Source organism: Lasioglossum baleicum, chromosome 10, assembly GCF_051020765.1.
Source record: "Lasioglossum baleicum chromosome 10, iyLasBale1, whole genome shotgun sequence".
NCBI lineage: Eukaryota > Metazoa > Arthropoda > Insecta > Hymenoptera > Halictidae > Lasioglossum > Lasioglossum baleicum.
Genome location: NC_134938.1, coordinates 8,021,792 through 8,030,074, shown reverse-complemented (window position 1 = coordinate 8,030,074; position 8,283 = coordinate 8,021,792). Strand labels below are relative to the sequence as shown.

At 38.3% G+C, this 8,283-nt stretch overlaps 1 long non-coding RNA gene across 1 annotated transcript; it reads left to right on the top strand.

Annotated features, from left to right (window-relative positions):
• The first annotated feature begins 2,133 nt into the window (after window positions 1-2,133).
• LOC143212778 (uncharacterized) lies at window positions 2,134-7,794 on the top strand. The gene is made up of 2 exons (XR_013009777.1): window positions 2,134-2,796; window positions 7,346-7,794. It is a non-coding gene; the product is annotated as an uncharacterized LOC143212778 (long non-coding RNA).
• Window positions 7,795-8,283: the final 489 nt, after the last annotated feature.

Below are 8,283 nucleotides of genomic sequence, written 5' to 3'. Positions count from 1 at the left end.
ACAAAGTAATTTATATATATTTTTTAAGCACACAAGCACTTTATACTCAATTAATCGCAAAATTCAGAGCTTTAATGATACGATAAAAGAATTACGAAACAAAAGGTCACGAATTTAGTTGCCAACATGCTGCCGAATAATGCAAATTACGCCTCATGAACACAAAAACAGGACTTTCGAGGGCGATAGCGGCCTAGATCGATCTTTTATCCAGCGCTTTTGACTACGGAAAAATCCCATCTTTCTATTACATATCGAGAAATGAGAACGCGCATACAGCACCCTTGCAATTCTGGAAACGAGTCTACCGCCTTCACTTAGCTATATTGAACAGTGTCTCTAAATGTAAATGTAGTTGATCCCATTCTCTGCTTGATAAACACTCGCAGGTCACTTGTGGCTCCGAGTGGTACACAGAATTCCATCTTAATCCCGATTATCGGACGTGCAAGCCACTACGTTAAGCCGGTGCGTCTGCAATGCAAAATATACTGTGTACATGTATTTATTATTAATAATGATGCGTGTATGCTTGTGTATACATCATTGTTCCGAGCTTAATTGCGACCAGAATCGCCTGATCAATACTTGTGTCCCCGCTAGTGTGACACGTGACAGGTACTGATAAAAAGTGGGTAAGTTTTTCCCCTCATTTGGCGAGTTTGCCATTTTTGAGTGAGTGTCGCATAGGTAAACAGGAAGATGGTGGATTTCTGAAAGTGTTCGAAGACGAAAGTGTTCGTCGAGAATGTCAGCTCCGGAATGTCAGCTCGATGAAGCTTTTCCTCCACCTCGTTAATCAACCATATTTGCGCGACCTACACACTAGTTGCGAACTTGAATGCATCGGTTGTACTACGTGGCTCGCCCGTCAGCACGGCAATTATTTCATAGTTTCTCCAAATCTATAAGCCAAGTCCATGTTAATAAAATATAAATAATTAAGAAAAAACGGTTTTGGTTGGTTTCTGGGATCGCAGAATCTAATTCTGGTATTACTTATTTGTTATAAGTAGACAGCGGATTTGATGCATTTATGACAAAAATGAGTAGGTGTAATTTAGAGGGCCCCATGGAAATCATCGACACAGATTTTTCCGACACGGTTTTCACCGATAACATTTCATTAATTTTTTATTTATTAATTAATTCATTCAAGAACACTCGGTGTCATATTTCGTTTTTCCACTGATTTTCATTCAGTTCACATTAATTAATTAATTAATTAATAAATAATTAATGAAACGTTGTCGGTGGAAACCGTGTCGGAGAAATCTGTGTCGGTGATTTCCATGGGACCCAATTTAAACATACTATTACATTATTCTCAACCTACTAAAAACAATGGGGAATAAAATAAATGTCTATTTCACTCCAGTTTGGTGCAATTCAGCTGAGAAATTTTTATTTTGCATACAGATCCGCAGTCTAGTTATAAAAACATTACCTTTTAGTAGTGACTCTCTGAGACGTCACTCGAATGCTAAGGGTTAATGCGTGTTATCATTAGACTGCGGATTTTATGCATTTGTGACAAAAATAGATATGTAAAATTTAAAACAGTAGACACATTAAAAAGATTTAAGGCCACCAGTGTATTAGTTTCACCTTAATAAGATAATTAAGAGAAGAAAGAAAATTTTATTTGGCTCCTGTATCTTGCAATCAATGCAAACATTTGTTATTTTGCATAAAGATCCGCAGTCTAGTTATCCGTAACTACTTGTAAGACCGTGTATTTTCAGTCGATCCAAGAATTTTGCCCACGAAATCAGTCGGATTCGACACTATGCGGTGGTGGTAGGTTTAGTATTAGCCCTTAGCACTCGGAGCAATTTTAACTTGAAAATTAAACATTACTTTCCATTCTATGGATACGAAATTAATACAACACCTCATACAATGTTTAGTAATTGATTAGATAGCAGTTTTTAGTGGGGACTTTGAGTCGCCAGTCGATTGCTAAGGGGTTAACGAGTGTTATCGTGTTGTCAGTGTAATTTCGGTCGATCCAACAATTGATAATATCGATGTGGTCCGACAGTCGACTACCGGTAAAAGCCGGTGTATCCGGACCGATCTGGTCGACCATCGTTCCATCAACCGAACGGTGGTTCGATGCCGGGCGAGGCTGGCACCGGTGAACGGAAATTGCATCATCGTCGATGATGAGGGACAATGCGTATCGATTCGATAGGCATGGACGATAGGCTAGCTCGTTGGATGACGATTCTTTTCACGAGAACTGCGCTTCTCTCGTGCCGAAAGATGTTTGTGGCCGATTCGTGCCGGTAAAAACCGGTCATCTTTACCACGTACCGGTGGCGTGCAAACGGGACGAGGACAAATCGATATCTCCCGCCCTCCTCCCGTTGTCGATGGCGATGGCAAATTTGGGATCCGTGACCGCTCTTAATATCGCGGGGGAGAGGAACGAAGAGGGTCCCGAGGAAATAAGATGAAGGGGGGATATGATCGGTTCGATACGAGGGAGGAGAAGGCACGAGCTGCGGAGGGAGCTAACTCGATGTGTTCGTTAACGAATGCGAGAATGCGGCCTGGCGCCAACGCACACGCACGCGTCGGACGTGTCACGCAGTTCTTCGCTACCGGCCTCGGGTATATTGGTTTATCCCTTCTCCCCAGCTTCCCTGGATCACCTCCCTGTTCTGTTAGATAGCTTCAAGGCACGCACGCGAACTCCTCGTTTTCTTCGGATGTGAAAGAAGGAATGGGGCGAAACGAACGAGGAGGAAAGAGGACGAGAAAGGTGCCAGCAGCCAGTAGCAGTTTCGAGTAAGTAGAGACATTAAGGTTGGCGCGAAGAGATGGTCAAAGTTCTGGCTCCTCGTCGTGCGTTGTTCGTCGCACAGTGGTCCTTTTCAATGATTTACCTGGCCAAAAGTCGATTTCAACACACTTTTACCTAGAGCTATCTTAAATCGATAATCAAACATTTCTTCCTTGCTGGAATGATTTCGTTTTACATGATTTTTCACTTTTCATGGATAGGAAATTGATATCTCATTCATAAATGTTCGGTATTTTAAAAGTCTTCTTATGTTTTTACTGGTTTTAACCCTTTACACTCGGAGCTGATAATATACATGCATATATATGTATACATTGACAGACTGCGAATCTTTATGCGAAATAAAAATTGTCTGCGATTGCAAGGCATAGAAACTAAATTGATTGCTATTTCTTCCCTTAATGATTTTAGCAAAGGAGAAATCATATTGACATCTTCGATTCTGAAAATTTTTCAACTGTTTTCAATTTCATATGTGTACTCAATTTTCCTATGAATGCATAAAGATCCGTAGTCTATACATTAGTAACCAAATTTAGAGAGGTGTCGAATTCTATCCGCACTGTGCGTCGCACAGTGGGACCTTTCGTCCAAATCGGTGACAAAATCAAAGAACTTTCGATAGAAATGAGGTAGAGCGATGAAATTTTTTTTAAATTAAAGCTGAAACATTGCAGAATATGTGAAAAATAGGGAAATTATGATAAGAACGTTTTTTAACGTTGAGAAAATTCGTTAAACTTGCTCAATTTCGAGAAAATTGTGGTTTTTCCAATACCACGCGCGGAAAATTTTTTTTTTGAACATGCTGTACTTCATTTCCCGTAGATTTTTTCACGCTGATTTCAAATCTGGTCTCAAAATTTGTCTACGACCTCAGGATATTGCAAAATCGATTTCTTGAAATTCTACATGTTTAACGAATTTTCTCAAGGCTAAAAAACGTTCTTACCATAATGTCCCTATTTTTCTCATATTCTGGAATGTTTCAGCTTTAATGTAAAAAAAATTTCATCGCTCTACCTCATTTCTATCGAAAGTTCTTTGATTTTGTCTCCGATTTGGACGAAAGGTCCCACTGTGCGTCGTTTCGAATTCTTACACGGATTCCCCTCGATCTCTCTCGTATCGTTATTATTGCGAATCGTTTTTGTTATGCAATCCGTAGGCGCCACCGCGAGAAAAGGGACCACTGCGGCGCCAACAGGATTTTTAAAGTATGGCGTGGCTGCGCTCGTTATCCTGGTCCCGCCGATAAATGATATACAATTTTCGTCGCCCCCATGATAATGTGCTTGTAACGAAAGAATAAAAAGTAGCAGGACACTTATTCAAATTTGGATGCAGACTAATTTCTTTCTAATGTGGAGAACATGTAGTATAAATCAAATCTGATCAAAATATTTTCTAAATTTTAATAATTACTACATACCCGCAAATTAATAATTTGGTATGATTATTCACCTCGAGTTTTATCAAGACCCTCCATTCATATGGAAGCTCTCGAGCACCAAAGGGTGGGATCGGTAAATCAAGTGGCCATTAATTTAAGTGCCAGTCGTAACATGTATCACCGTTCGAGTATCGATCACGATAAACTGGATGATACCTTTATGAGAATCAACGTTTTCCTTGCCTCTTCTGTTTACATGTTTTCCAATCTTTTTTCTACAGCCATATTGTCATTTCATTCAATAAAAAGATTACTATTAATGATGAGTAGACAGTGTTTCTATGGCAAAGAATTTATAGCAAAGATGAGTAGGTGTAATTTAAGACAGTGAAAGCATTAGAAAAATTTTAAAATACTGTTATATTATCTTCAACTTATTGAACACATTAAAAAAGGAAATAAATGTCTATTTCACTCCAGATTTTTGCGATTCAGGTAGAAAGTTTATATTTTGCATGAAGATTCGCTGTCTAGTCATTACTAATCCTTATGCATTTATGAAGAAATTAACTGGGTGAAATACAAAACGATGCAAGATATAAAAAGTCTAAGAATATTGTTATGCTGTTTCCAACGTGAAAAGACTGCTAAGGGATGATACAAATTTTTATTTAACTACCGCTTCCCACAATCGCCTCGGAAGATTTTTATTTTGCATAAAGATTCGAAGTCTAGTCATTACTAATCCTTATGTATTTATGAAGAAATTAACTGGGACTATCTGGGTGAAATATAAAACGATGCAAGATATAAAAAGTCTAAGAATATTGTTATGCTGTTCCCAACGTGAAAAGACTGCTAAGGGATGAAACAAATTTTTATTTAACTACCGCTTCCCACAATCGCCTCAGATGATTTCTATTTTGCAAAAAGATCCGAAGTCTAGTCATTACGAATCCTTCTGCATTTACGAAGAAATTAACTGGGACTAACAGGATGAAGTATAAAACGATGAAAGGTATAAAAAGTCCAAGAATATTGTTACGCTGTTTCCAACGTGAAAAGACTGCTTAGGGATGAAACAAATTTTTATTTAACACTACCGCTTCCCACAATCGACTCGGAAGATTTTTATTTTGCATAAAGATCCTCAGTCTAGTAATCCTTATGCATTTATGAAGAAATTAACTGGGTGAAATATAAAACGGTGATAGAAATAAAAAGTCTAAGAATATTGTTACGCTGTTCCCAACGTGAAAAGACTGCTAAGGGATGAAACAAATTTTTATTTAACTACCGCTTCCCACAATCGCCTCAGATGATTTCTATTTTGCAAAAAGATCCGAAGTCTAGTCATTACGAATCCTTCTGCATTTACGAAGAAATTAACTGGGACTAACAGGATGAAGTATAAAACGATGAAAGGTATAAAAAGTCCAAGAATATTGTTACGCTGTTTCCAACGTGAAAAGACTGCTAAGGGATAAAACAAATTTTTATTTAACACTACCGCTTCCCACAATCAACTCAGAAGATTTCTATTTTGCATAAAGATCCGCAGTCTAGTAATGACAATGACTTATATTATATATATGAATAATTTTAATGAAATCGGTATGGTAGTGGAAGATGGTAGTGGGCCGAATTTGGCAAAGATCGACGATAATTGCGAGAAGAGCTGACCAAGAACCACGCGTGGTATGAATATCTTTTTTTTCGGAATGTTGAGAGCCCCTGGCTCAGTATGTTTATGATGGGATTTAAAAGAAGCATCTTTCTTATCTTCGTCCGACACGGCTACGGGTGAATTTCTCGGTTTTTCAGTTCTATCGGTTTTATTGGGCCTTTTTCTGCTCGGACGCCGCGCCGGGGCGCCGGGGCCCGCTACGGTATGAGGCGAGACGCGCCGTCACTTCCTGCATACAAAACTGAAGCACCATTAACATTCTTCTGTGGTGCACGATCGGCCGTATTATCTTCCACCGATATAAGTATGTACACGTTTATACGCATACAAAGGAACGCGTGTACTCTCGCATATTCGTGTGGCTCAGTCGATGCCCTAATCTGAATAATGCGATCGACCTGCCATGAATCTTCCACTGCTTCTCTTTTTCATCCATGCCGTGGATCACGCGATGCTCGTCGCAACGGTCGATCTTCTGGATTTCGTTGCGTTCAACGGTAGCTCGGAGATCGTCCACGAAAAACGATGATCGAGAATCAAACTATTCGCCCGTGATTACGATTCATGTTTATCGATCGATCCACGCTTATCGAATAGGTACCCTGTCGCGGTAGAAAACGGTTGAGGGTTTTTTTTACAGACGCAAGTTCTCTTGAATAGGATCCATACCCGGATCGAAACGTTGAGAATCATTTAAAAATTTGCAAAATTGCTTGTTAGTTAAAATTGGATCGAACCTATGCGCCGAAAACATTAATGAAAAGTTTATTTATTAAGCTACGATCGACACAGAGGTATTTCTAAAAAAACGGTAAGGTTACAGGAATTTAGAAGTTCCTATTTAATAATAATTGAATATTTTACTAATTTAGAAATTCATTCAGAAATGAATTCACGAGATCCACTCAACATTAACAACGATCTCCAATGGGTGAATCGAGCTTTTTTTGAGACGTTAGAAAGATTAGTTTCCTAGCTAATGTGTAAATAATTTTTATGAAAATTGTTATTGGTCACAGTTGCGATCGAAGAAGAAAAGTAACGAGTTTTACATTTTCATATATGTCTGTGTAACGAAAATTTAAAACATGTATTTTGTAAATTTAAGAAGGAAAAAGTAAAGGCGACGACTTTTAAATTGTTTATCTGTGTAAATTATATACCATATAATTGTGTGTGATTGAGAAAATAGCAAAAATTGTAAGAATCTGCGATTTAAATGAAGAGCAAACTCTAGATTCAAAGATTTTTACGTTTTACGTTGTACTACTAAACAAACTAAATACGAAGACAGGAGGACATAATTTTCTGCTTTCTCCTTTTTTGGAAGGATATCATTTGATCGTAATAACTAGAATGCGGATTATTGTCGCGCTCGACGTTATCGACAGTTCATGATCTTAGGTTTGTTAGTGAGAATCGACTATCCTGTATATTTCATTTCTGTTACGAGGGTTTGAGAAATATGATCTGGAGGTTCCAAATTCAAACGACGCTTCGGGCACTGATGAGATAGTGTTAAAGATTGCCAGCCTTGCGGAAGATCGTGTCCCTGGAATAATTCGGTGTGTGCTTACGCCCTCTAGGATACATTGCGGCTGGATTAAGAAACAGAAGGTCACCCACAGCACATCGTCGGTGCAGAAGACTTCTTACCTGCATAGTTATTTCTGTCTATCGTTCTGAATTACCGACACTGCAGAAAATCCCTAGCACAACATAAATGATGCAACATAAATGATGTGTCTCTGAGGGAGCTACATTTTGGAGACACGACAGTCTCTCTGAGCAAGTCAACATTCTTGTTATAAATGTTTAGAATGTAAGTTATGTACATGTACAATGCAAACATTTTATGTACGAATCTCTACAATGAATAAATAAAGACAATGTAATAAAAGAGCATATCTGCGTCTATATTTCTTGAACCACCAATTTTCCCCAACATCCGACGATTTGGTGTAGAGTTATACTACTGATTTGGAATTGTAAAAATAGCGAAACTTTAGAAAATACAAATTTTCCACTGTCTGGCTTGTCGTTGACTTGTACTACTCAATTTCGTGCCACCTCCTTCAATATCATGTTCTCCTAATACAAAATTCAATTTTCGAGATTTTCAAAAATTTTCGGCCGTCTGACTTGTCGTTGACTTGCACTACTGAATTTCGTGCCACCTCCTTCGATATCATGTTCTCCTAATACAAAACTCAATTTTCGTGGTTTTCGAAAATTTTCGGAAATTTTTGGATTTCTACTAGGAGAACATGATATTGCAGGAGGTGGCACGAAATTCAGTAGTGCAAGTCAACGAAAAGTCAGACGGTCGAAAATTTTCGAAAATCTCGAAAATTTAACTTTGTATTAGGAGAACATGATATCGAAGGAGGT